This window comes from Canis lupus, chromosome 19, assembly GCF_048164855.1.
Source record: "Canis lupus baileyi chromosome 19, mCanLup2.hap1, whole genome shotgun sequence".
Taxonomy (NCBI): Eukaryota; Metazoa; Chordata; class Mammalia; order Carnivora; family Canidae; genus Canis; species Canis lupus.
In genome coordinates, this window is record NC_132856.1 from 18,041,829 (window position 1) to 18,068,746 (window position 26,918).

Here is a 26,918-nt window from a genome sequence, read left to right on the forward strand (position 1 = left end):
GCAAAATCCCACCTGTTCACAATTTTACATATTCACAATGGAAGCTCTGCACACAGGCAGGTGGAAATTAGAGGTCATGGCCCAAACTGAAGTGATAGGTCTCTGCTAATTTAGAGACAACTTTGGGCATGTAATATAAATATTACATAAAAAACAAATTGTGCTTGCCCTGACAAGTTGCATTTATAAACCCTGGAGAGATGGGATCCTCTGTGCTGACTCGGCTTTTGTGAAGCTTTGTAATTTAACATTAACCCATTCAGTGGTGAATGTTGGCCCATCCCTAGCCTAAATATTTAGCAGAGAAGGATTCAACAATTTGGATTATTTCATTGGTGAATACTTTGTTGTTTTGTTTTGTTTTCCCTTGATAGTATATTTGTAAGTATTTGGGATCCATTACTACCTGTTTAAGGATTTTCTTTTCTCCTCCATCAGTTTTATGGTCAATGGAATAATTGGGTATTTCATTTTTAACAGAAACATTTATTGTATTGCTTTCCAAAGCTGTTGAATTTTAGCCTTTGGCTGTGTGACTTTAACCAGAGGTGTTTGTGATTTCGAGCACCATAGCATGTTTATTTTTGCAATTCACTGTAACAGCCAGCCATTGAAAATAATGATAGTGAAATTTATAATTTTTATAAATAAAAAAATGGTTCGTAACCCTATGGTTTGAAAGGAAAAAAAATAGTGAATTCCCTATTAAAATAGAATATCATTGTTTGAAATAATTGTTAAAATACTATTTGTTTTTAAAAATGACAGGCTTTTAAAAGATTTTATTTATTTATTCATGAGAGACACACAGAGAGAGGCAGAGACATAGGCAGAGGGAGAATCAGGTTCCCTATGGGAAGCCTGATGCAGGACTTGATCCCAGGACCCCGGGATCACAACCTGAGCCAAAGGTAGGCACTTAACCACTGAGCCACCCAGGTGCCCCCAGACAGACTTCTTATACATTCTCGACTATAGTCCTCAAAGTGTTATCCATAGATTGCCTGCATAATAAATTGCAGAATGTCTTAAAAGGTAGATATTTTTCAACCAACTAAACTCTGATTTAGAATTTCTGTGTCTTTCTTTTTCCAGCTTTATTGAGGTATAATCAACATTGTATAAGTTTAAAATATACAATATGATGATATGAAATATGTATATATTGCAGAATGATTACCATAATAGCTTAACACATCTGTCACCTCACATAGTTTCATTTTGTTGATGTTGTTATGATGAAAACTTTTAAGATCTACTCTCTTTACAACTTTCAAGTATACAATACCGTGTTGTGAAATATGGTCACCATGCTGTACACTAGATACCCAGAGTTTATCCATCTTGTAATTGGAAGCGTGTACCCTTCGATTGCTTTCACCCATTCCTTACTACCTTTATGCCCCTGGCAACTAACAATCTATTCTGTTTCTATGAGTTTGATTTTTTGTTTTTTAGATTTAACACATAAGTGGAATACCTAGTATTTGTCTTTCTCTGCCCAACTTATTTCGCTTAGCATAATGCCCTCAACTTTCATCCATGTTTTTGCAAATGGCAGTATTTCCTTCTTTTTTATGACTTAATAATATTCCTCTCTGTGTGTGTTTATGTGTGAGTACACTTCCTTTATCATTCATTTGTTGATGGACACTCAGGTTGCTTCCATATATTAGCTATTTTGGATAATGCTGCAATAGAAATGAGAGCACAAGTATTTTTGAGGAGAGTGATTTCATTTAAAGGCAGATTCCATGACATAATCCAGAATTACCAAATAAGAACCTTTGTGAGTGAAATCCAAGGCTCTTCATTTTTCATAAACTTTTCAAGTAATTCTTATGAACATTAAAATTTGAGGACCATTTTTTGATTTAAAATGTCTGTTTTTCATATAAAGAAATTATGATCCTGAGAATATATATATAACCCCCCCATTCCACAGCTTGTTAACATCAGAACTTGAGTCAGAATTTAGATTTCTTTATTCCCAAGATAATTTCTATAGAGAATATGAAATTCATGTCTAATTTTTATCCTGCATACTTGGTGAAAAAATGAATTTTATAAATAATATTTTATATACTTTGGATAAAAATAGAATTCTCACAATTTTTCCCCTTAGATTTGTGTCTCACCTCTTTTTTTTTTTTTTTTTTTTACAAACTTTCAGCAAAATCAGACTGATTTTTTTTTTTTTTTTTTTGGAAAGAGGGGAAGAGAGAGAGAAAAGTTAGAAGAAGGTACAGAAGGAAAGAGAAAGAGAGAGTCTTGGGCAGGCTCCACACCCAGCATGGAACCTGCTGCAGGGTCTAATTTCACAACCCTGAGCTGAAATCAAGAATCAAATGCTTAACTGACTGAGCCTCTTAGGTGGCCCTCTTTTTTTTTTTTTTTAAGATAAAGTTCTTTTGTATGGGTTCTGATTGTGTGTGCCAGTCTCAAGATTACTTGTTTTATTCTTACTTATATCTTCTCCTTTTGTATTAATCATTATATACCAGGTTACACTGTAGTAACAAATGAACATGCCAAGGTCACAATGACATATCACAACAGTTTAATTTTTCACTCATGTTCCATGCCCAGATTGGTTTAGCAGCCCTGCTTTATTCTGGAGCTGTTAGTCCGATTCAGTAATTATTTCTAGTCTTCCCTCTTAAGAACATGGTAAGATTATATTCAGGCTTTTTGTGGTTGTATTAGAAAATTGGCTAGTTCTTTATGATAATTTGTAAACAGAAGTTGTGGGCATTACAGTGGAACAGTTAATTGCTAAATTAAACCTCCAGACTTCTCGGATATTGCAAGTAGCAGTGTAGACAATAATGACCGGTTCCTTAGCTTGGCTCTCTGAGGCACTGTGATGAACAAAGATTAGGTAGAGATCCATGAAAGATATATTGCATGAGGAAAATAAACTTTTGTTGTTTTAGGCTCAGAGATTGTAGGAGTTGTCTATTACTTTTGCATAGCAGGGACTGAAGGATCCCCTTTAACCTATTGGCCAGAGCTAGTCAAAAAACTAGCTACACTACATACAATAAGTCTATAAGTTATTAATTTTTTGAGAGGAGGGAAAATAACTAGATATTAGTAGGGACTAGTAATGTGGTAGACATCATTGTGTAAACCTGATATTTTTATTCTTTGGGGATTTTTCCATGATGTAAAACTTAACATAAGAGAACAACTTTCCACACATGACATAAAGTCAAGGAATCAAACTGAAATAGATAAATATGCCTATGATAAAATGAAAACTACTAAAAGAAAAAAAATCACAAATACATTATTTTAAACAGTTGGTAAATAAATTTGCAGAGATTATGACAGGAGTTAATGTCCTTACTTTATGAGAACTCTTAAAAATCAATTTTAAAAAGTATAAATGATCAGAAAGGGAGACAGAACATGGAAGACTCCTAACTCTGGGAAATGAACTAGGGGAGGGGGGTGGGGGTGACTGGGTTGCGGGCACTGACGGGGGCACTTGATGGGATGAGCACTGGGTGTTATTCTGTATGTTGGCAAGTTGAACACCAATAAAAATAAATTTATTATTAAAAAAATAATAAAAATAAAAATAAAAGTATAAATGCCATGATATAAACTCTGGAAAAAGATAGTCAACTCACATCTTAAACACACAGCACTGATAACCTCTTAGGAAAATGTTTACTCACATCCTCCTCAAGGAAATTTTAAAAGTCAAGTGTATATCCTACCTACCAAATTGCCAAAAATGTTTTAAAAGATGATAAAATGCTAACAAGGGGTTAGTGGAATAGGAAGATTGGATGGAGCTGATTTAACTCAAACATCTACCAATATTTTGCAGATTAATTAAAAACATTTATGAAAATTAAAAATAGAAAATATATCCTGGGGAAACATTCAAAAGTATACAGAGATACTATTTGAAGATATTCACTATAGCATCATTTTTAAAACTAAAAACAGATATATTGCTTATAAATAGTGAATATAAATAGGAAATAGTTTTAATAAATTATAGTGTACACATACAGCCAAATCTGTTACAGGAAGAAAACACAGTAAATACAAGATCTCCCAGTAGGAGGATGTTGGATATACACAAGAAATAAATGTTGTTAAGGCTGTGAAAGAGTGAGCTAGAGGGAAGATGATAGAAAGTAAGATAATGTAGACCAAATCATAGATGGCTTGTAGGCCACAGTAAGAAGTAAGATTTTCACTCTGACTGAGATTCAAAGCTGTTTGATGAAGTGAGCAAAGGAGTGACATGACCCACATAACCGATTAAAAGGGTCACTTTGCTCATTGCATAGTGAATTGACTAAAACGGTAAGATTGGAGGCAAGATTAGTTAGGTGGTGTTTTCATAAAGTAAAATAAGGGATGTGGATGACTTGGGGCAGGGTGATAATGGTGAAAGATCTGGAAAGACTTAAAGACAGGATACTTAAGATGGATACTGTGAGTGGGAGAAAGAAAGGAGTCGACAGCTGAGTCTAAGTCTCTAACCTGACAAAGTGAAAGGGTACATGGAAAAGACTGAGGAAAGAATAAGATTATGAGAAAATCAGAAATTTAATTTGGGATATATTAACACTTGCCTATTCTGCATCAAAAGGATATGTCAATTAGGTATTTGGATATGCAAGTGTGACTAAAAATATATATTATGGAGTCATCAGTGCATAGATGACATTGAAGTCTTTTTAAAGTAATAACTCTTTCATCCATTTTTAGTTTATCATTGTGTATGGTGTAAGAAAATATGATGCAGGGATTCCTGGGTGGCGCAGCGGTTTGGCGCCTGCCTTTGGCCCAGGGCGCGATCCTGGAGACCCAGGATCGAATCCCACATTGGGCTCCCGGTGCATGGAGCCTGCTTCTCCCTCTGCCTGTGTCTCTGCCTCTCTCTCTCTCTCTCTGAGTGACTATCATAAATAAATTAAAAAAAATTTTTTTTTTAATATGATGCAGGAATCCATCAAAATCCTGGGGAATTCAGGCAGCAACCTCTGTAACCTCAGCCACAGTAACTTCTTGCTAGACGGGTCTCCAAAGGCAAGGAAAACAAAGGTAAAAGTGAACTATTGGGATTTCATCAAGATAAAAAGCTTCTGCATAGCAAAGGAAACTGTCAACAAAACTAAAAGGCAACCTATGGAATGAGAGAAAATATTTACAAATGACCTATCAGATAGAAAGCTAGTATCCAAGATCTACAAAGAACTTATCAAATCAACACCCCCAAAACAAACAATCAGTCAAGAAATGGGCAGAAGACATGAACAGACATTTCTCCAAAGAAGACATACATATGGCCAACAGACACATGAAAAAGTGCTCCACATCACTCAGCATCAAGGAAATACAAATCAAAACCATAACGAGATACCACCTCACAGCGGTAAGAATGGCAACAATTAACAAGATAGGAAACAACAAATGTTGGCAAGGATGCAGAGAAAGGGGAACCCGTCTTCACACTGTTGGTGGGAATGCAAGCTGGTGCAGCCACTCTGGAAAACAGTATGGATATTCTTCAAAAAGTTGAAAATAGAGCTACCCTACAAACCAGCAATTGCACTACTGGATACTTACCCCAAAGATACGAATGCAGTGATTCAAAGGGGCACCTGTACCTCATTGTTCATAGCAGCAATGTCGACAATACGCAAACTATGGAAAGAGCTGAGATATCCATTGACCAATGAATGGATAAAGATGTGATACACACACACACACACACACACACACACACACTGGAATACTACTCAGCCATCAAAAAATGAAATCTTGCCATTTGCAATGATGTGGATGGAACTAGAAGGTATTATGCTAAGTGAAATAAGTCAATCAAAGAAAGACAATTATCATATAATCTCATTAATATGTGGAATTTAAGAAACAAAACAGAATCATAGGCTAAGGGAAGAAAAAACGAGACAAAATCAGAGAGGGAGATAAACTATAAAAGACTTTTAATCATAGAAAACAAACGGAGAATTGCTGGAGAGGAGAGGGGTAGGAGGATGGGATAACTAGATGATGAACATTAAGGAGGGCACGTGATGTAATGAGTACTGGGTGTTTTATAAGACTGATGAATCACTGACTTCTATCTCTGAAACTAATAATACATTATGTATTAATTAATTGAATTTAAATAAAAAGAATTAAATGAGAAAAAAGCATATTTTATGAATGTAAAATTTTGACAACAGATATGAATATACCTCTAGAATTTGAAAATAAATGAAAAGGAAAATTAAAAAGAAAGAAAACAGGATAGTACCTACACCTAAAACTAATACAGCATTGTATGTCAACTATATTTCAATAATAGACCAACAGAATAAAATGTCCAGAATTAAACATAAATACATATGGGAATTTCATATATGACAACAGTAGCATCTCAAATCACTGAGATAAAAATACACTTGTTAATAACAGGTACTGAAACAGCTGCAAAGCCATTTGGAAAAAGATAAACTTAGATCCACATCTCACATGCAAGAATAATCACCAAAAAAATTGGAAGTCTAATGAATGAAACCAAACAAGTACTTGAAAACATGAGTAAATTTATCTTTAACCTTGGTATAGGGGGAGACTTTCTACTACTCAAATTCACAGGCAATAAAAAGAAAGATTTAATAAAATTTGACTACATACATTTTTTATTTCTGCAGGAAAAAATCCACTAAAAACAAAGTAAAATAACAACTGACAAACTGGGAGAAAGTATTTGCAACATATACCATAGACAAAGGACTAGTGGCAAATACAAGTGACCCTTGAACAACATAGGTTTTAACTGTGCAGGTCCACTTACACATGGACTTTTTATAGTACAGCACTGTACATGTATTTTCAGTCTTTTTTCATGCATCATCTGTCATGATTTTCTTTTTTTTTTCTAAATATTTTATTTATTTATTCATGGGGGAGATACAGAGAGAGAGAGAGGCAGAGACATAGGCAGAGGGAGAAGCAGGCTCCATACAGGGAGCCCATGTGGGACTCAATCCAGGCATTCCGGGAACACACCCTGAGCTGAAGGCAGATGCTCAACCACTGAGTCACCCAGGTGTTCCTGTCATGATTTTCTTAATAATGTTTTCTTTTCTCTAGCTTGTTTTATTGTAAGAATGCAGTATACAATATATATAACATACAAAATATGCATTAATTGACTATGTTATCAGTAAGGCTTCTGGATAATTGTAGGATACTAGTTAAGTTTTTGGAGAGTCAAAAATACATACAGATTTTTTGCTACCTGGGGGCTTAGCACCCCTAACACCTGCATTATAATATTTATCATATTACATATTAACTTTATGTATATATAATGTTATATTAAAAATTGATGGACAAAATACAAAATAAAAATGGGAAAATACATGAATGACAATTCATAAGAAAAGATAAAAATTGGCTCTCAGTATATAAAAAATCTCATCAAAAAATATAAAATTCACTCATGATAAAATGACTATAAATTAAAGCCACACTGAAATACCAATTCTTATCTGCCAGAAAGGCAAATTATACACAACAACATATTCTGTTATTGAAACTGTGAATAAAATTTGTATGACCCTTCTGGAGGGAAGTTTAACAATACTCAACAAAATGACATATTCATTTACCTATCAATACTCCTTCTAGGACTCTATACTGCAGGTACCCCCTCCACAAAACCAAAGTACATGTACATAAGGTAATAACTTAAATTGTTTTTTTTTATAATTGAACACATTAGAAACAACCTAAATACCCACACACAAGGGAGTGGTTAAATAAACTATGGTGCATATACACAATAGAGTACTATATAGCTGTAAAAAAATATAATAAGGAAGATGGCTTTGAACCAATATCGAAAGACTTTCAGGAAATATTGTTGGTGAAAAAAGTAAAGCCTCCAAAGAATCTATAGCATGCTATTCTTTAGGTAACAAAAAAAAAAAAGAGGATGCTAAAAAATATGCAAGTATCTCCTTTGTGTAGAGAGACTGCTTATGTACAGAATAGGTATGAAAGCAGGTGAAAGGTGGCCAACAAAGAAGGAATAAGGAAGCAAGGATGATGCAAGTAAAGAAGCAAGGATAATGAGACAGTCACACTTCTTTGAGCATATCCTTTTTTTTTATTTTTTAAAGATTTTATTTATTTATTCATGAGAGACACACACACAGAGAGAGAGAGAGAGAGAGAGAGAGAGAGAGGCAGAGACACAGGCAGAGGGAGAAGCAGGCTCCATGCAGGAAGCCTGACGTGGGACTCGATCCCAGGACTCCAGGATCATGCCCTAGGCCAAAGGCAGGCGCTAAAGCACTGAGCCACCCAGGGATCTCCCCGAGCATATCCTTTTGCATAACTCTTAAAACTATAGTGCTGTTTCATCTACCTTTTGCATACATCCCAAATAAATAATTAAAACCAACCAGAAGGTGAGGGGATAAGGAATCCTAATGGAAAACAAACAAAACATGTGAACTGTATTATACTGAATATGACCACATGCTGTAAGGCTAAGGGTCAAAAGAACTTAACACAAGCGTTGCAGTCTGGTTAGTAAAAGTGTTTGGCACAGGGATATGGATTAGCAATTCTGAAACTACTCTATATGAATACTAGATATCAACAAATATGTAAATAAATTGTTGGAAATGAGAGCTGTATTTCTCATTTATAAATGACAAGGAAAGTCCAGAATATGTCCTTTGTTGCTGTGTTGGAATCAAAGATCAGTATAAACTCATGGTTTTATATATAAGTACAGAGATAGAGATTCAGAAACAGAGATACATATGTATGCATGGGTTACATAATAATGAAGACATCCAACACCCATACCTACTTTCTAAATGCCATGCTTTAGTAAAAGAAACTCTAGCTCCTGAGAGAAGGGGTGAATTCCAATGCTGTAGTAGGGAATATTCAGAATGAGCCTAGAATATGCTATGGTGCCAAAAAAGTCAATAAATAATAATAATAAAAAAAGGTGGCAGCTTGTTGAATAAATATCAGCAGTCAAGCTGAAGCAGCTCTTAATGGCCAGAGCTGGAGTAATTGGAGCAACAAAATAAATGATGATAATATTGAATATTAATACACAGAGCAAAGTACCAATGGATCCATACTAAAATAAAGAGAATAAATAATTCTTCCTCACAATAGAATTCTAATTAATAGATGTAGAAAGAAAAAAGAATTAGAAATTAATCATTAGCAAAACACAGCAATAACAAATATTATAGACAAGATCAATTAAAGGATGATAAAATTGGTAAATAATATCTGGGGAAAAATGTTATTTTCTCAAGGTATCTGTCCCAAGATTCTTAGCAACTACAAGGGAAAATATAATAATTTATAGTGGAGACAACCTGCAGATCTCATCATAACCAAGTACTCAAGGAGAATGTAACAAATAAAAGACATATCAACATCATGAACCTTTGATATGCTGCACTGAAAAGGACACAAAATCATTTTTCTTCTATTCTTGCAAAAACAACACATAATCTCCTTTCAGTCATGAGAAAACATAAGACCAACCCAGACTGAAAGACATTCTATAATCAATTTTAAAAATACATAAAAATTGATCTGTAATCTTCAAAAGTGTCAATGTCACGGAAAGGAAGGGAAGGGCAGCCCCGGTGGCGCAGCGGTTTAGCGCCGCCTGCAGCCCAGGGCGTGATCCTGGAGACCTTGGATCGAGTCCCACGTCAGGCTCCCTGCATGGAGCCTGCTTCTCCCTCTGCCTGTGTCTCTGCCTCTCTCTCTCTCTCTCTCTCTCTCTCTCTCTGTTTATGAATAAATTTTTTAAAAAAAAGGAAGACCAGGGAAAACAGGAATTGTCATATACCAAAAAATACCAAATATGTGTGACAACTAAATACCAAGTAGGATATCAGGTATAATTCTGGAATAGAAAAAATAAATTAACAGAAAACTGCATGGCGATTTGAAAAATATATGTGCTTTAGTTAATATTGTACCAATGTTGATTTCCTATTCTTGATAATCATATGGTTATGTGAGTTGATATTAAGGAAAGGATTATGAGGGATATAAGGAAACTGTATTACTCTGTTTTTTTTTCAGTTCTTTTGTCAGTCTAACACCAGTTAAAATAATATATATATATATATATATATATATATATATATATATATATATATAAAATACTCTTAGGCTCTAAATAGGCACATTGCCTAGCAGCTACCATGTTGAACAGTACAGTAAAATAATAAAGGACAACATTTATCTTTTTTACCAGACAGTATAATAAGTACTTTATATGTACTATCATTTTAATCCACATAATAAGCTTTGAGGTAGGTACTGGATCAGATCAGATAGGTAGTGGATCAGATTTCCTACATAGAAACTAAGGCACTGAAATTTTAATTAACTGGTCCAATATAACATGGACAAGAAAGTGATTAATTGATTAATTAATAGAAAGTGATTAATGTTTGGGGCACCTCCGTGGCTCAGTGGTTGAATGTCTGTCTTTGGTTCAGGTCATGATCCCAGGGTCCTTGGGATCAAGTCCCACATCAGGCTCCCCACGGGGAGCCTGCTTCTCCCTCTGCCTATGTCTCTGCCCCCCTCTCTGTATCTCTTGTGAATAAATAAAATCTTTAAAAAAAAGAAAGTGACTAATGTTCAAAACAGAGAACATAAGTAATCTGACCAAGTCATACATATAACAAATGATAAAGTTTGTACTCAGTTCAGCCTGACATAAAAATATTTGTTTTATTCTACTTTACCCAGCTATCAATCCAAGAAAAGTAATAAAAGATGAGGAAATGGAGTATTCATTAAAATTCCTGCCGATCTCTTCACTAATTTCTGCTCCACCGTTAATAATAAATAACACCATCCATATATAACATGCTATTAATATGATAGGTTTGACTATTCATTAATCAGCAAAGTTCTTAAACTGCCCTATCACTTTAATAGAGAAGCCAAATGGAATTTAAACACATTACTGCAATCTTAGTATGTCACATAAAATGGACATTTGTTGAGTCCATTCTAATAACTTAATTATGAGGTAGTTCAGTGTATATATTACTCTGCATATACACAGCTCCAAGGTAGCCCATTCTTAATGATAAAGGTCTCTTACCATTTCTCTATTTCTTCCCAAGCTGTCAGGGAATTCGGAAAATTATTTTACCCTCTATATAAGATCATTTCAAGACAACTTTGTTTATAAAGGGTCGAAGCTCAAGGTGCATAATAAAGAACTGCCATTAAATAACTAACTGGCAGGGGAAGGAGACAGGCATTGAGGTCTAGTGAAGTCAACACTTGACCAAAAGATGAAATTCTTGGTTTCTGATTTCTGCTGCCTTCTTACAATATCATATTCAGTGTTTGCCATTGACCTCTAGATTTCAGGGTCTTTCAAAATAAAGGGAGTGAACATGAGCTATTAAAATTCCTAATAATTTTAGTATCTAGAGCATTGTTTTGCTCTCAACACATACCAATAAGATTTATTATGAATTTTTGAAAAAAAAAACACAAAAAGCACAAAGAAATAAATCAAGGATTGTATCACTGTTATCATTTTTATTTCCTTCAACTCTTTTTTATTTCTTCTCTTGCTCCACCTATTTACCTATCTACTTGTTCATATATCTAATCTTAAGCAAATATATAATTTCTTTTTTTAAATTAGGATCTTAAATTTTAACAGACTCCATTCTCACCTAAATATATTGTGAACACTTATCCATGTGATTCTATATTTTTCTATGAACATTTTTCTATATGATTTCATATTATTCTATTATAGCAAACTTTATCAATGGCTACCTGATATTTTATTGATTAGAGATCCCATGGCTATTTAATCATTCCTGTTTTTTAAAGTTAGGTATATCAGATTTTGACTATTGCTTTACTTAAGGTGAAATTTTAGAAGTCAAATTCAGTCATTAATATTTTACAATCAAGGGTTCAACTCTTTAAATTTTGTAGTTTGAGATCAGATCTTGAATGTGAAAGTTGAAAGCTACGGTATCATTTTTAGAAACCTACGTTCACTAAAAGGATAACACACCTGACATAGTATATGTAAAACCAAATTGAAGCTAAATCTATCTCAAATGATGGTTTCAACAGCAGAGAAAAACAATGTGAGAGAATTTGCAACACAGAAGTCCTACGCTTCGTGAACTGAATGTTGGTGTCATATTAAGGTAACAGCTATCTTATTTTGTATTTCATGAGATTTGTATTATACACTATAAATGCCATTGATTTCTCTTTTTAATAGTCATATTAAAGAAATATTAGCTCCCAAGCTTAAAAGCACCTCATAAGCCATTGTTGAGATCCATATTGTTCAATTCAGTTGAAAAGATACATGCTAAATACCTTGACTTTTAATTCTACCAGTGATGTGTTATCTAACACTGATCATTTTAAACAATAAAAGAGTGTGATCATAGCATAGCTGAAAATAAGTTATTTAAGACCATTTAAATCCCTCTAGAATTTTTAGGCCTAAAATATGTATGTCAAAGTAGGCAGTCCAATGAATTTATCTCAGTTTTATTTTAGAGCAATGGAAATTGCAAGAGTGAAGTAAATGAGAACCACTGTTAACATGAAATTTAGCCAAAGGGCACTATTCTTATAAAAAATGAAATGATGGCAGAATGGCCCTTAATTCATTTTCTATATGCAACACCTATCAAATGCATCATTACAGTTTCCATTAAAGCAGAATCTTACAAGCCCTCCTGTTTGCTGTCTCTGAAGCAAAGGCATTTCTAATTAGTGTCACTGAATTTAGAAACTTGTACAAATGACTGGTGTCTTGTTTTAATTCTTCAACTACCAGTTATAAGTACATTTAATTCAGAGTAAAAATTTTATGGCTATTAAAATTATATATACAAAAGTGGCTCCAGGATGCTATGCCTGCCGTATCATTGTAAAATTTTCCAGTTGCTTGTGAGTTTTGTTATGCAATTATATCCTAGTAAATTACTACAATGAAAATAAGAAACAGTTGTATTTTCCAACAGATCACAAATAAGAAGCTTTTAATCATGTATAAAATTCTATTCACATTCCATCAACAATATAAACAATAAAAAAGCAAAACAAAATAAAAAACTTACCTACCTTTTATCATCCTCAATTATGATTTGTTAAAAATACTCTTAGAGGATATACCAAGGAGACAAACTCTATTTTTCTTTTTTCATCGAAAACCCTGACTCACCTGAAATTTTTGAAATTTTCTAAATCCAAATATCAATATATTATTCTCAGATGACCAATGTTATGTGAGTGGCTCAGCATGTGATTTTTGAATGGTCTGGGATGATCAGATTGGACTATGTAGCTGTTATTATATAAAAATTGAAATTAAAACCCTTCACAGCTGAAATTTTCAGATGATATGTGGTTTTTTTAGATGATATGTGTTCTAAGTTTCATTGAATAAACTGCTTTAGCCTTCATATAATACTTAAATACTTAATATCAATCTCAGAATTATCAACAAATCTTACTTGAATGAAGATGGACTAAATTTCCCGACTCATTACTTAATAATTTTGAAAAGTTGGGAAAACTATTTAATTCCTCAAGCAGCAGTGGTAGATTCATAATAATATGTGCATCCTTAGAATATAGTGAGTTTAATATCAATGCGTAGAAACCACTTAGATCACTTCATCCAGTGAGCGATCAGTAAACATTAGATAAAACTATTCTGTTATCTTCCTTAAACAAGTATACTACTCATCAAAGTTACTTCCATAATTAATCATGCAGAAATTTAGGTCAGTCCTTTTAAACATGGATTTGAAGATATAGACAATTAGGCTTTTCTAAAATGTGTTTACCAAATATTCAGAAGCAGCATTATCTTACATAAAGATTAAGACAAATATAAAAAGCAAAGAAAAGGTGCAATAAAAACCCTGTCAAAATTATATATTTTTCTGCCCTTAGAAAGGAGGTACATAACTCACCACTCCATAATATGGACTGTGCATATGCCTACCTTCCAAAGAGGACAATATAGAAAGGGGAACAAAAAAGTAACTTCACAGTAAAGACACCTGACAAGAACTATTTTAGACAGGTGACCAAGATCAGTATCAAGGCATATATCATATAGATGATATGTACAAATATGATTTGATTAAAATGGCACTGTATTTCTGTGATCTTCCTTTCAAAAACCTACAGCCCCTGTTTAATCATTAAAAAAAAAAAAAAAAACAAAAAAAAACACCAAACTGTAATATTAAAAAAAAAAAAAAAGGGAAGTATGAGAAACTGTCAGCAACTGGAAAAGTCCAAAAAGACACTAAATAAAACTAGTTAAGATCCTGGAATAGAAAAAGTGTGTTAAGTAAAAATGAAGGTAGCTGAATAAAGTATGGAATTTAGTTAATAATAATATATCAATAGTGATTCATTAATTATAATAAATATAACAACCTAATGCAAAACATTAATAATAAGGAAAACTAGATGTGGATATATGGAAACTCTGTGTACTATCATTGTAATTTTTCTGAAAATCTAAAACTATTTTTTTTAAGATTTTATTTATTTATTCATGAGAGACAGAGAGAGAGAGAGAGGGACAGAGAGGCAGAGACATAGCCAGAGAGAGAAGCAGCCTCCATGCAGGCAGCCCGATGTGGGACTCGATCCCGGGACTCCAGGATCACACCCTGGGCAAAAGGTAGGCACTTAACCACTGAGCCACCCAGGCATCCCAATCTAAAACTACTCTAAAAAATAATATTGAAAATAGTACCTGCTCAAACCAAAACAAAGTTGGAAAAGTGTCTGTAAGTGAAAGTATTCTCTATGCAGAGTAATGTGCTAGGGATATGTCCTAAAACTCTAGGGGATCCTGTTGTAGAAAGATAAGCCCCTAAGTTAAATACTGTTTGTTTTGCCAAGTATAAAACTGTATAATCAGAAAAAATGCAATTATGTGGGACATAAGATATAAGACCAAAATTAACATTCAAAATCAGAAAGATAAATAATTGTTTAATTATCCTGTACACTCTAGGGCTTGTTTTATGACCCTCTTCTCTGGTAATATTTTGATTGTTTTACCTGCTAGAAAAAGTGACATACCCTTAATTCAAAAGCCACTAAATAGTGCAAATTCGAAAGTTGTCAAAGAGATAAAAATGATTATTGACTTCAAATAATCATTAGGTTGCATTAAGATGATTCAGCTATTGAAAAAGTCGTGATGGGAGTTTATAAATATAATTCATATATCTTATTTTGTGTTGTTACGCATATGGTTTAAACAAAATCATGAAAATGCAGTCAACTTTTGGATACCAGTCATATAATTGCAGTAATAATACAAAGACAACAGAGGTGACTTTAAAAAGATAAGACTTTTTTTCCCTCACAAAGTAGTTCAGTTAGTTTAACAGTCCAAAGTTGTTTTATTCCTCTTTAATACATGGCTTTCTTTTTTGGTTCCAATTAAATGCTCAAATTATCACCACCTACTAGGAAGCAGTATGTGAAAGAGGACCACAGTTCACTTGCAACACTTTGCAGGAATAACGGAGACAACATTCTAAGCACATTCCATTGGCCAGAACATTGTCCTATAGCTATACCACAGTGCAAGGGAAACTGAGAAATGTATTCTCTTATTAACTTGATAATCAGCTAAAACAATGAAGTTCCACTATTTTTTTTTAAGTTCCACTATTAAAGAAAAATATGGGTAGATATCTAGCCATCTTTGCTATAGCAATGTCCACTTCCCACATGACCAAAACTTGCATATAAAGCATATAAGGAATCTGGTAAGAAGTGGATTGTGAGCGGCAACTGGGTGGCTCAGTGGTTGAGCATCTGCTTTTGGTTCATGTCGTGACTCCCAAGTCCCAGAATGGAGTCCGACATCGGGCTCTCCCTGGGGAGCCTGCTTCTCCCTCTGCCTGTGTCTCTGCCTCTCTCTGTGTGTCTCTCATAAATTAATTAATTAATTAATTAATTAATTAATTAATTAAATAAAAATAGAACAAAATTGCTGTTCAGTCAGATCTGGAACGGATTGGTTTTTGCCTTAATTCTCTAAGAATTCTCCTTTCCCCCCCTTGTATGTGGGGTAGTGATGGTGACAGTAGGAGAAACCACAATATGCACTAGCTTTGTGAAAAAAAAAAAGAAATAAGTGGACCAGTTACAAGAAAAAAATATAATACATTTTCTCCTTGTTAAAGTAGTATATTTAATTTATCATCACAATAGTTAATCTTAATGAACTGAGAAACAGGATGAGACTATGGTGAGGTAATATGGGGGTGAATGCATGCTAGAAAGTGTGAGAAAGAAAATGTAAATCTGTATATGAATTGAGAAAATACAGTAAATTGCAAAGGGCAAAAAAGGAACTGTTAAAAAGTGAGTTTCTATTCAATAATAACATATTATATTTTATATTATACTTTGTATGGCTGAAAATTCTTATTTTTGTACTCAGCTTATAAATGATAATAGAAATATTAGATATTTTCCTTTCTGTTTTGCAAATATATACTCCAGGCCGAGCTAGTAAAAACTGGGATGGAAAGAAACACATAATGCAAACAGATCCACAGGATCTACCCCATGTGAAGTGGGGGATGACTATCAGAAAAAGGCCATGTGTGAGGACTACAAAAATTCCATTAAAATTTCTAGAATGCAAATGTAACCATTTTCAGCTCACTTGCATAATTAACCCAAAGAAAATATACATTACTACTTATTCATCAATATTGAAACTTCTAACATATGATTTCTAAAAATAAGATAATTAAATGGGTTTTCATATGTATTTTTCTGAGGTAAATATTCACTCTGCAAGAAGAGCTATGTAGTACAATATTGCACATATTTAAGGTCAATGGAGCTAGGTTCATCACATACTCAGTACATGCTAGTTGGTGGCTAGGATAAAAAAAGGAAAATGACATTTCAGGAAGGTCACTGAAAACTGTATTGACTTGTTTTAGATACTTTTGGTTCTAAATACTGGCACTCTGAGATATAGATTGAATTATGGTATGTCTCTGCCCTCTGAGAATTTATCATCTAGCAGATAAGATGAGAAACGTATGTATAAAATTGCCATAGAATATAAAAATAGATACGATCTGTTCTAAAATCCTAGTTTAGTTAAAACTTTGTGTGTCACAGGCATTTTACAACATGATCAATACTAGCAGAACTAATTAGGAAGTAGTTTATAGAACCCCAGACAAGAAGACATTGGGAAGTCTTGATATCTAATGCGACTCATCCAGTTTCTCCTGGATAACTGCACTATACTTTTGCCAAACTTGCACTTAAAAACATACAGGAATGGCAAACTAATCTAGTCACAAACTAATCTAGTCCATTTGGACAGCTCTGACTTAAACCTTCTAATAATGAAGCTTAAATTTGAATGCTATCTTAAATAATAAGTGGAAACTCAATAAGCCAAGATTATTACAGGTAGAGTGGATTAAGGAAGCTATTTAGAAAACACAAAATCACATCAAAGGAGAGAATATGATAATGGATGCCAAGAAAGGAAAAAAAAACACATAATAAAACTAATTTATATGAAACTAAGCTAAGAATTTGGGCTCAGTCTTATAATAAAGAATACTGTAGAGACTGGAAGATGGAAGCAAGGTAGGAGGAGCCCAGGCTCACCTGCTCCCACAAATACAACTAGATAATTATCAAATTGTCCTAAAACCCCCAGAAATTGACCTGATGACTAACAGAACAAACTCCACAATTAAAGAAAGAGAAGAGGCCATGTTGAAGAAGGTAGGAAGTGCAGAGACATGGTTTAGGGGAGAAATGGATCCTGGGTGCTGTGGAGAAGAAGCCATGGTCTCAGAGAAAGGTAAGAGAGAGAATGAGAGGAGTGCACAGTGGCATGCATGGGGAAACTGTATCCCCTTAGCCACAGAGTAGGAGAGGGGATGAATTTCTTAAGTTCCTGCAACCAGTGGGGCTTAAAGACTAGAGATTTAAAGATAAGTGGGCATGACTAGAATGAAGCCAGGAGGGCACTGCCCTGCTCTTGGAGAGAAGGAAGGCAAACAACTCAGAGGAAGACAGCAATCTGAAGAATGTCTGAGGCACACAGTGGGGAAATTATTTGGTTTCTCAGAGCTTGTCCCTGAGAGGTAGCATTCATAGAGACCTCTCTCGCAACAAAAGAGCTGACTGGCGCCATTTCCTACTCTATCCCCTCAGCAAAAATACAGAACCACTTGTAAGAAGCAGTGAAGCATGGGCACTGGCTGCCTAACTTGCTTATGCTAAACCCCACCCCCTGCTCCCAATGGAACTTGCCCTTCTCAGTCATGCTTGCCTCAGTTCTAGTGCAGGTGGCCCCTCCCCCAGAAGGCCAGCACAAACTTCATACTACATCATCCTACCAGAGGTTTGCAGAACTTTAGTTGGTAATTGAGGTGGTAATAGGTCTTACTTCACAAGCATACCAGAGCATCCCTACTTAAAACTCACCATATAGTTTGGCCAAGGACCAAACACTACCCACAACAAGCAACTAGAGCCTCTGCAGATGACTGGCCTCAAGGACAAAGCAGTCAGAACACAATAGCAAAGTGCATGCAGCACACATTGTAAAATAATCCCTGAAGCGTCAGGCCCTAGGCACTACATGACCTCTTCTTCATAAGGGTATTACTCTCAGAAGCAGGAGACATAACTGGATTTTCTAAGAAAAGAGGAAAGCAAGAAGAGACTTAGATAAAATGAGAAGGCAGAGGAATTTATTCCAGATGAAAGATCAAAATAAGGCCATACCCAGAATCTAAGCAAAACAGATATAAGTAACATACCTGATGGAGAATTTAAAGTAATGATCATAAAGATACTCTCTGGACTTAAAAAAAGAATAGAAGACATCAGTGAAACCTTTACCACAGAGGTAAATCAGTTAAAAAAATCAATCAGTGATGAAAAGTGCAATAACCAAGATTAGAAATGCACTTGATGCAATGAACAATAGGCTGGAAGAAGCAGAGGAACAAATTAATGACGTGGAAAAGTAATAGAAAACAATGAAGCTGAACAAAAGAGAGTAAGAAGAATTATGTAAAATAAGAATAGACGGGGAATTCAGTGATTGCATCAAACATAATAACATTCATATAATAAGAATCCCCAAAGAAGAGGAGAGAGAAAAGGGGAAGAAAATTTATTTGAGGTAATGATACCTGAAAACTTTCCTAATCTGGAGGAAACAGACATCAAGATCCAGAAGGCACAGAGAGTTCCCATCAAGATCAATAAAATCAGGCCCACTCCCAGACATACTGCAATTAAATTTGCAAAATATAGTGATGAAAAATCTTAAAAGGAGCAAGACAAAAGTCCTTAATTTATGAGGGCAAACCCATAGGGCTAATAGGAGATTTTTTCAACAGAAACTGGGCAAGCCAGAAGGGAGTGGCAAGATACAAAGTGCTGAATGGGAAAAATCTGTAGCCAAAACTTACCAGCTAAGCTATCATGTAGCCAGCCAGGTTATCATTCAGAATAGAAAGAGAAATGAAGAGTTTCCCAGACAAACAAAAACTAAAGGAGTTCATGATCACTGAATGAGGAAACAGTAAAGAGGACTCTTTTTTTTTTAATTTTTTAATTTAAATTCAATTTGCCAACATATAGTATAACACTGAGTGTTCATCCCATCAAGTGCCCTCTTCAGTGCCTGTCACCCAATTACCCCATCCCCCTACCCATCTCCCCTTCTGCAGCCCTTCGTTTCTCAGAGTTAGGAGACTCTCATGGTTTGTCTCCCTCTCTAATTTTTCCCACTCAGTTCCCCTCCTTTCACAAATACTCCTTTTCACTATTTCTTATATTCTGCATATGAGTGAATCCATATGATGATTATCCTTCTCTGATTGACTTCCTTCACTTAGCATAATATTCTCCCATTCCATCCACGTCAAAGCAAAGGGTGGGTATTCATCTCGTCTGATGGCTGGGTACTATTACATTATAGATATAGACCACATCTTCTATATCCATCATCTGTAAAAGGACATTGTGGCTCCTTCCACAGTTTGGCTATTGTGGACATTGCTGCTATGAACATTGGGGTGCAGGCATCTCAGCATTTCACTACATCAGTATCTTCGGGGTAAATGTCCAGTACTGCAATTGCTGGGTCGTATTTTTAACTTCTTGAGGAACCTCCACACAGTTTTCCAGAGTGGCTGTACCGGTTCACATTCCCACCAACAGTGCAAGAGGCTTCCCCTTTCCCCGCATCCTCTCCAACATTTGTTGTTTCCTGTCTTGTTAATTTTCCCCATTCTCACTGGTGTGAAGTGGTATCTCATTGTGGTTTTGATTTGTATTTTCCTGATGGCAAGTGATGCAGAGCATTTTCTCATGTGTTTGTTGGCCATGTCTGTGTCTTCTTTGGGGAAATTTCTTTTCATGTCTTCTGCCCATTTCATGATTGGATTGTTTGTTTCTTGATTATTGAGTTTGATAAGTTCTTTATAGATCTTGGATACTAGCCCTTTATCTGATATGTCATTTGCAAATATCTTCTCCCATTCTGTAGGTTGTCTTTTAGTTTTGTTGACTGTTTCTTTTTCTGTGCAGAAGCTTTTTGTCCTGATGAAGTCCCAATAGTTCATTTTTGCTATGTTTCCTTTGCCTTCATAGATATATCTTGCAAGAAGTTACTGTGTCCAGTTCGAAAAGGTTGTTGCCTGGGTTCTCCTCTAGGACATTGATGGATTCTTGTCTCACGTTTAGATCTTTCAAACATTTTGAGTTTATTTTGTATATGTAAGAGAATGGTCTAGTTTCATTCCTCTGCATGTGGCTGTCCAATTTTCCCAACACCATTTATTGAAGACACTATCCTTTTTCCATTGGATATTCTTTCCTACTTTATCAAAGGTTAGCTGACCATAGAGTTGAGGGTCCATTTTTGGGTTCTCTATTCTGCTCTGTTGATCTATGTGTCTGTTTTTGTGCCAGTACCACACTGTCTTGATGACCACAGCTTTGTAATACAGTTTGAAATCCAGCATTGTGGTGTCCCTGGAATTATTTTCTTTTTCAATATTCCCCTGGATATTTATGGGTCTTTTCTGACTCAATACAAATCTTAAGATTATTTGTTCCAACTCTGTGAAGAAAGTCCATGGTATTTTGATATTTTGATAGGGATTGCCTTGAACATGTAAATTGCCCTGGGTAGCATGGCATTTTCACAATATTAACTTCTCCAATCCATGAGCATGGAATGTTTTTCTCTCTGTGTCTTCCTCAACTTGTTTCAGAAGTGTTCTGTAGTTTTTAGGGTATAGATCCTTTACCTCTTTGGTTAGATTTATTCCTAGGTATCTTATGTTTTTGCGTGCAATTGTAAATGGGATTGATTCCTTAATTTCTCTTTCTTCAGTCTCATTGTTAGTATATAGCAATGTCACTGATTTCTGGGCATTGATTTTGTATCCTGCCACATTGCCGAATTACTGTATGAGTTCTAGCAATCTTGGGGTGGAGTCTTTTGGGTTTTCTATTTACAATATCATGTCATCTGCAAAGAGAGAGAGTTTGACTTCTTCTTTGCCAATTTGAATGTGTTTTATTTCTTTTTGTTGTCTGATTGCTGAGGCTAGGACTTCAGTACTATGTTGAATAGCAGTGGTAAGAGTGGACATTCCTGTCATGTTCCCAATCTTAGGGGAAAGGCTCTCAGTTTTCCCCATTGAGAATGATGGGCTTTCATAAATGGCTTTTAAGCCATTAAAGAGTTTTAATCAGGAATGGATGCTGTATTTTGTCAAATGCTTTATCTGCATCTATTGAGTGGATCATATGGTTGTTGTTCTTTCTCTTATTGATATGATCTATCATGTGATTGTTTAACAAGTGTTGAACTGCCCTTGGAGCCTGGGGATAAATCCCACTTGGTCATGGTGAACAATCTTCTTAACATACTGTTGAATCCTATTGGCTAGTATCTTGTTGACAATTTTTGCATCCATGTTCATCAGGGATATTGGTCTTTATTTCTCCTTTTTGGTGGACTCTTTTTCTGGTTTTGGAATCAAGGTAATGCTGGCCTCATAAAAAGAGTCTGAAGTATTCCATCCCTTTCTATCCTTCAAAACAGCTTTAGTAGAATAGGTAGGTATTAATTCTTCTTTAAACATTTGGTAGAATTCCCCTGGGAAGCCGTCTGGCCCTGGACTTTTGTGTCTTGGGAGGTTTTTGATGACTGCTTCAATTTCCTCACTGGTTATTGGCCTGTTCAGGTTTTCTATTTCTTCCTGTTACAGTTTGGGTAAATTCTGGATTTCCAGAAATGCATCCATTTCTTCTAGATTGCATAATTTGTTGGCATATAGCTGCTCATGATACGTTTTTAAAATCATATTTATTTCCTTAGTATTGGTAGTGATCTCTCCTCTTTTATTCATGATTTTACTAATTTGAATCTTTTTTCTCTTTATAAAGCTGGCTAATGGTTTATCTATCTTAGTAGTTCTTTCAAAAAACCAATCTTGGTTTTGTTGATCTGTTTTACTGTTCTTCTAGTCTCTATTTCATTGAGTTCTGCTCTAATCTTTATTATATCTCTTCTGCTTGGTGTAGGCTTTATTTGCTGTTCTTTCTCCAATTCCTTTAGGTGACAGGTTAGCTTGTGTATCTGAATTTTTTCCAATTTTTTGAGGGATGCTTGTATTGCAATGTATTTCCCTCTCAGGACTGCTTTTGCTGTATCCTAAAGATTTTGAACAGTTGTACTTTCATTTTCATTAATTTCTATGAATCTTTTAAATTCTTCTCTAACTTACTGGTTGATCAATTCATCTTTTAGTAGGATGCTCTTTAGTCTGTACATGTTTGAGTTTCTTCCAATTTTTTTCTTGTGATTGAGTTCCAGTTTCATTATGGTCTGAAAATATGCAGGGGACAATCCCAATCTTTTGGTATCAGTTGAGACCTGATTTGTGACTCAGTATGTGATCTATTCTGGAGAAAGTTTCATGTGCACTTGAGAAAAATGTGTATGCAGTTGTATTTGGATGGAATTTTCTTTATATATCTGTGAAATCTATTTGGTCCAGTGTATCATTTAAAGCCCTTGTTTCTTTGGTGATGGTCTCTTTAGGAGATCTGTCATTTGCAGAAATTGCCATGTTGAAGTCTCCTACTATTAGTGTATTATTATCTAAGTATGTTTTTACCTTGGTTAATTGATTGATACATTTGGTGGCTCCCACATTACGGGCATAAAGATACATGATTGTTAGGTCTTCTTGTTGGATAGACCCTTTAAGTATGATATAGTGTCCCTCTTCATCTCTTACTACAATCTTTAGTATAAACTCTAATTTATCTGATATGAGGATTGTAAATGGTTCTTCACTCCTTCATTTTCAGGCTGGAGGTGTCCTTAGGTCCAAAATGAGTCTCTTGCAGGCAGTATATGGATGAGTCTTTCTTTTTTATCCAGTCTGGTACCCGATGTCTTTTGATGGGATCATTTAGCCCTTTCATGTTCAGAGTAACTATTGAAAGGTATGAATTTAGTGTCATCCTATTACCTATTCAGTCCCTGTCTCTGTGGATTGTTTCTTTGGGCTCCTTCTTTCTTTTACAGGGTACCCCTTAATATTTCTTGCATAGCTGGCTTGGTGGTCACATATTCTTTCAGTTTCTGCTTATCCTGGAAGCTCTTTATCTCTCCTTCTATTCTGAATGAGAGCCTTTCTGGATAGAGTATTCTTGGCTGCATGTTCTTCTCATTTAGGACCCTGAATATATCCTGCCAGCCTTTCTGGCCTGCCAGGTCTCTGTGGAGAGGTCTGCTGTTAATCTGATATTTCTCCCCATATAAGTTAAGAATCTCTTGTCTCAAGCTGCTTTAAGAATTTTCTCTTTATCTTTGAAATTTGCAAGTTTCACTATTAAATGTTGAGGTGTTGAGCGGCTTTTATTTATTTTTGGGGGGGGAACCTCTCTATATCTGGGATCTGAATGCCTGTTTCCTTCCTCAGATTAGGGAAATTCTCAGCTTTGATTTGTTCAAACATACTTTGTGGCCTTCTCTCAATTTCTCAGCCTCTTCTGGAATCCCAATGAGATGTATATTCTTCCTTCTCAAACTATCATTTATTTCCCTAAGACTTTCCACCTGGGCTCTTAGTTGTTTTTCTCTTTTTTCCTTAGCTTCCTTCTTTTCCATCAACTTGTCTGCTATGTCACTCACTCTCTCATCCACTTCATTAACCCTAGCAGTTAGACACCTGAGAATCAGTTTGGATTGCATCTCATTTAATCTATTTTTAATTTTGGCCTGATTAGATCTCAATTCTGCAGTAATGAAGTCTCTAGAGTCCTTTACGTTGTTATCCAGAGCCTCCAATAACCTTATAATTGTACTTCTGAATTGAATTTCTGACATTGTATTTAAATCCAAATTCTGTAACTTCGTGCAAGAGAGTATTGTTTCCAGTCCTTTCTTTTTTGGTGAATTCTTCCTTGTTGTCATTTTGTCCAGTGCAGAGTGGCTGTATGAGTGACCTGAGTAAAAACTATCAACCACAACCTATATAAAATACACCCTAAATGGTTCCAAAGAGGTCAGAGACCAGACAATAAAAGAAAAAGAACAGAACAAAATAAAACAAAAGGACCACTAAAGTGAAAAACAAATTTTAAAACAAAGTAGTAAAAATAAAAAAACAAAAACAAAAACAAAAAAACAAAGAAGAAAAAAAAGAAAAGAAAAGAGAAATAAAAGGGGGGTATGGTGGTGGTGAGGAAGTGGTAGTGGAGAGAGAATGCAGTCTTCCTGTGGGGCCTCAGAGGGTGATCCTCTTGGTTCTAAGTGTATTTTGTTCTTTATATTAAAAGATGCTCAATTCCAAATTGATATAAACCAGCATTACTTATAGAAAGCTCCAACACTGACCACAAAAAAATAAACAAGATAAAACAGGGAGGCAGAATGGGAAGGAAGAGAATGTAATCTCACAGAATGAACTAACGTGGTGTTCCACTTGGTTCTGGGTGTATTTTGGTCATGTGTTAGAAGGTACTAACTTCCATGATTGTAAAACAAAACAAGACAGAAAAAAACAAATACCCATATCTTGTATATCTACCAAAATTAAATTGAACATGTTGAAGGGAATCCAGAAGTGAAAAATATATCTAAGACATGTAGTTGTAGAAATATGAAAGTCAAAAAGGAAAAAACTTAAAAATGAAGAGTTGGTAAAATATTGTATTTAAGGTGGAAAAAGAGAAAATATTGTGGAAATTTTTAGCCTGATATAAAAACGAGTGTTAAAAAAACAAAACAAAACAAAACAAAAAAAAGGACCCTCTAGTTCTATATACTATTTCCCCTTATTCCTGGGGCTTTCCAGTGCTGCTTGTTCAGTAAAATTGCTTTTCCTTTGTTCTTCCAGCATTTCTTCTCAGGGAAAAGTCTGCTGTGCTGATTCTCAGGTGTCTGTGCCTGCACTGAGATGTCTCACGCCAAGTGCTGGGCTCAGTATGAGCTGTTTATCATGTGAGGCCTTTGTTCCCTAGAGGTGCTGCCTCTCCCCCAGGTGCAAGATGAAAAGAAGAAAAAAAATTATATATATATATATATATATATATATATATATATATATATATGGCAGCAACCAGATTTCCAGCTCTGGAGTTGAGCTCCCTGTGAGTAACTAACAACAGTCGCCCATTCATTCCACACTGGCCTAGATGCTCCTGGGTGCACTGATCTGCCCAGTTTGCCAGGTGCCCAGTGGCAGGAAAGTTCTTGCTTTCCTGTGCGCTCCCTGCTCCCACCTGTCCCAGGAGGAACAGAGGATCACTGGCTTTGTCTGCTTCCATGCCCTCAGATCCAGGGCCCTGTGCCACTGGTCCTGCACTCCCAGGGACCGCCTCTCCCTCTAGAGTAAAGATAGCTCTGGAGACACCCATGAAACTGGTGGGCTTCTCCCAAATGCCCTGGAGTGCTGTGGCACTCCAGTCCCTTACCGAGATTGGACTGCGGTTTGCAGTGAGCTTACCCCCACCCCCGTACCCCTCCTCTTATAGTGACTCTGGGAATCTTTTTTTTTTTTTTTGACTCTGGGAATCTTGATGCTTCACTGCCCCTCCTGTGGTTCTGCATGATTTCCCTGCTAAGTATTTTTCCATCAGGGAAAACTCAGGCACGGATTTTTAAAGTTCCCACTTCTCCCGGGTTGGGCTTTCATGCCCCATAGGCTTTCAATGCTCTTCTTTGTTGCAGTACCCTCTCCCACTTTATTTCTTTTTTATTTTTTTCACCTTCCCACCTTGTTAGAAGTGAAAACTTTTACCCTGTAGCATTCCAGCTGTTCTTTTTTCATATCTCAGGTTGAATTTGTAGGTGTTCAGGATGTTTGGAAAGTTATCTAGGTAAGTTTGTGGGACCAGATGAGTTGAAGACCCCTACTCTTCTGCCATCTTGCACTGGTCTCCTAAAAAGGGCTCTGAGTGGAAAGGAGGCATCAAAAGCGACAGCGTAAAAGTAGGAATATGGAAGTAGTAAATTTTTGTAAAAAATCAATCAAGAAACCCACACATAAAAAAGATATAAAATATATTAACATATACCTAAAATATGAGGAGAGGGGAAAAGAATGGGTTCAAACTTAAATGACCATCAATTTAATATAGACTGCTATATGCAGAAAAGGTTACATACCTACAAACCTAATAGTAGCCATATATCAAAAACCACTAATAAACATGCAAAGAATAAAGAGAAAGAAATGCAAATACCTCACTAAATAACATCAGCAAAACATGAAAGAAAGATT